The sequence below is a fragment of the Nuphar pumila genome, chromosome 3, assembly GCF_984573655.1.
Source record: "Nuphar pumila chromosome 3, dmNupPumi1.hap1.1, whole genome shotgun sequence".
NCBI lineage: Eukaryota > Viridiplantae > Streptophyta > Magnoliopsida > Nymphaeales > Nymphaeaceae > Nuphar > Nuphar pumila.
In genome coordinates this window covers 20157418-20161739 of record NC_143251.1, presented here as the reverse complement: position 1 = coordinate 20161739, position 4322 = coordinate 20157418, and positions in this window count along the sequence as shown.

Genomic DNA, 4322 nt, shown 5'->3' with positions numbered 1-4322 from the left:
CTCCGGATTTTCCCCTTGAGCTAATTTTGGCAGTGCTCGGGTTGAACTTGAGTTTAATATGATTGTTGTGTTATTTCCTGTTTACAACTTTTGTGTTCTTTGTTTGTGTTGGTTATGTGGTACTTGTTTTGAGCTGTTATTGAATGTCTTTTTTTTGCATGAAAGTTTCATCGTTATTCGTTTGCCTTGCCCTGTGTTTCTTTATCTTTCTCAGCTATCTGCGATTGTTGATCTCAATCATAGAAGAATCACAAGCTACACAAATGTTAAAAGATGTAGCCTGTGATACTGAAATCTCAACTGTGAAAGTCAAGGCCTTTTAACCTGTGAAAGTTTGTCACATTCCTCAGGAAAAAAAAAACCTGTGAAAGGTGCTCACAAGTTGTGAACCTGTGACCAACAGTCATAGGCTGACGAATCAAAACTGCGACCAAAACAAGCGGGCCTATTTAGATGCTTTGCTTTTCTACGGTTATGATTGGGAACATTACCTTTGTAATTATGACCTACAATAAGTACTTAGGTTGGTTGAGATATCCGTGGTTTTTCTGCTTCATGCGTGTTCTGTTTTCAGTATATGATCCTTTTTCATCCTAAAGCCATAGTTCATCCGAAACAGGCAGTAAAGCGTGAAATGTTATAGGAAGCATCGTGGAATCGTGTGGAAAGTTCAAAGAAATATGCAGGAGATCACATGAAAGCAAGAATAGATGCTAGTGGGAAGAAGCATGGGTTTTGTTTGGTTGAAAATACCATGTATTAATGTAAAAAAAATAGGAAGGGAAGAGAGCAAATATGAAGCCATTGAGAAGCAAACCAGAGGCAATTTGGAAGCACGTTTTTCATTAAAACTATAAGTGCATTTCTCAATCCTCTGGGTGCTTTTGATATCTGTTTGTGCGAAAAGAAACTTTTTTTTTTTTTACTGATAACAAAGGAACCCTCACCGATAACCGGGTCACTTATTTGGCCTGCCTGGGTGTGAGGGGAAACTTTGGGTTGAGGACACGACCACCCAGCCTTACGTGCCCCAACAACTGTGGTAAAGCAACAGCAGCCCCATGCGATAGAAGGATTTGATCCTGGGCATTCGGCTTCACACAAGACCTCGTCTTTTATACCAAACAGCTTGAACTGACCACCCATTGTATCTTACAGACTGGGACCCACTGCAAAGCCCTAGAGTCGCATGCAAAGCTGCTAGGTCTTTACCTACTTACTATTGCAAAGTTTGGCATTGGCTTTCCAAATCATTCGACAAATATAGAGCTCCAATTGTGTTTTTAAACAAATGGGTTTTCTGGTGATTGAAATCTAATATGAACTAAACCAAGTATGTCAATCGTATCTGAATTTAGTATCATTGTTGGATTTTGTTCAATCATTACAGTTCTTGAGCCAGACAACCATGTGTAGTTGAATCCGTAAATTGCTATATTCATGTTTAGTTGAAGCAAATGATGAACAACGTCAGTATCCCAATCTGATGATTAAGCAACCCGGGCTACTTTTGGTGTCATGTCAGCCCAACCAATTCTACATCCACGCCACCCTCCCTCACTGGCCAAATTCTAGCTCGATTTCCTAATCCAGCCTACTGTGCCCACTACCACTGTAGGGAACTAGAGCAGCAGAGAGAAAGAAGTGGATGAATTTGACAAGTTAAACGGCTTGCATCAAGGGAGTTTACACTCTTGAATGTCTGTATTTTTCTTTTTTGCAGTTAGGCTCTATTTATAACCACCCTTTGGGTTGCCGTTTCAGCCTTGGCAACCCATGCGTCAAAGAGAGTGGGCCCACTAACAATTTAATGCATGAATTCCAATGGTTGAAGTCTCATGGCCATCGTATACTAGGCCGGTCTTCAGGCAAGGTTGAAGTTGGGTGTACTTCCTAACCCAGCCTACGCCACCCTTGCTACTCATCTCATATCCGAACTCATAAACACTGGTGGGAGTTAAGGATTTCATGAAATACCCATCAACTACCGGCTTCCAAACAGAGCCATTAGTGCACATGTATACGCATATACATTTGTTAATGATGACATGAGGTAAAATGCCTTTTTCCCCTCATTGTTGGTTTGTTTTTCACGAAACTAACCTTACAAATGTGATCTACAAGTTTTACTTATTGAGAATAGGCTCTTGAATCGTCCAATTACGAAGGCAGGTTTTATAAGGCTTCAAAAGCTGACGGCTTATATATAGTGTGTGATACTTATTTGGGTCTTAAAATCATATTTTTTTATTATCAAAAAACATGATCCAAAAGATGAATCCCAATATTTTAAACATGCTGAATCCATCCATGAGGTCAGATGGGATCAAGACAACTCACACATGAAGATCTAAAGGCATTTATATGTTATGGTGCCATTACCAAATGTTTTCTCATATATATATATATATATATATGAGAAAATATTTGTTATTAACGAAGGTAAGAAACTAATGAGCTAGAAATCATAGGTGCAAGTTGTATCAATTCGATCTAACCACATAGATATGTTCAGCATAGTTTGTTTGCTAAGGATCAAGCACTTGATCATGCTTTTCTAATGTAAAAAAGTGATTTTTTGAGATATGAAATCTTGGCACATTGTGGGCTGTTGATTCTTGAATCTCTTTAAAAACCTATTTACTTGTCATAATCACATGATTCAAAACCAGTTTCCTACTAAACAAACCATGTATCTGTAACATTTTATCTAAATTTTTTTTTTGAAGAGTTTTTTTTTTAAATTTATAACCCGAAGAAACTGCCGCTGACATGAAGACCTGGTCGTGCTAGCTCAGCCTGCCATACTTATGGTCATCGTGCCGGCAGCATAAAACTCTGAGGCTAGGACCCCCTTCCCCTGGGGCCTATGCTAAGCATTGGCTTGCGCAGAGAGGCAACACCCATGAGAATCGAGCCTTGACTGCCTGTCTAGCAGCCGAGGCCCCACCCCGCTTGGGCAAATAAAAAGTGGTTTCTACTAATCATTATTTTCTTACATTCATTAGTAGCCAATATTTACCATATATATATATATATATATATATATATATATATATATATATATATATAGAGAGAGAGAGAGAGAGAGAGAGAGAGAGAGAGAGAGAGAGAGAGAGAGAGAGAGAAATTTAATTGTCCATGGGAATAATGTTTTCAGCTGCCAAGTATGGGGATGGATGAGTTGGGAGGGTGGGCTAGCCCACATCAAGTCCACTGAAGCGGTTTTTATGCAAGCATGCGTTCGGTGATGGGCCTACATCAAGTCATCACACAAACTTAGCCAAACCATCTACTTTCTCTTTCATAAAATGGGCTCTCTTCCAGCCAAAGCTTCTTATCCCTTCTTCCCCTAAACAGCTGCTTAATGACACCCAACCAACCCATGCCATTTACGAAGATACCCCTTAATACCAACTGCCAATGGGATCCGTTTTGGTTGGACCTCTTATCCTGACCCAACAGGCCAACACCTTATCTGCCTGTCATATTTGGATAATCCAATCATATTCAGATTTTTTTTTGTCAGATCTATATTCAGATCCAGGCCAAATATTATACATTTGTACTTTTTGTGTGTACAAAAATTATTTCTAGCCACCCATGAGGGCTCCGCTCATATGGTCTGATATTATTCAGATCTGAACCTGGATTTGGAATACTGAGCCTGCCCCTCATCACCCAGTGGTCAGTGGTTGGTATGGTACTTGGTAAGACAAACCCCATCTTACCCAGGTTCCATTCCCCTTGGATTATACCGGTGGCTTGCCTAGTTGGTCTCATTTGTAGGTTAGGGTTCTCAGCCAAGGTTTACTATATAGGAAGCGAACCTATTAGGCCACCCCTTTTCCTGAGCTGAGGGATGATAACGGGTTGGATGTAACTCAATATCCAACCCGAATCTGAATCCAATTAGTCTGATTCGATAATCAAATCTGGATCCGATTAAAAATCCTATTCAATTCGGTGTTGAGTTTTGCATTGAAACCGAAATCTGAATCTAATTAAAATCTGAATCCGATTAAGTGTAAATATCGGGTTTTAAGCTAGTCGGATCTGGATTCAGTTTTATCCTTTTCCATCCAACTCCGAATCCAAATCTGAAATTGATTAGGTCAGATTCGGTAATGCCTAGATCCGACCTGTTGACATCCCTACTGATGAGCATGTTCTTCAATTAAAACAAAAAAAAACTTACAGTCCGTGTGGCCTACAAATAAACATATATAAGGGTGGACATTGGGTCATTCAACCCGATGCCTGTTAGGGCATGACAAACCCAACCTCAACCCTAATCAGCTAAAAACATGAACAAGGGAAGC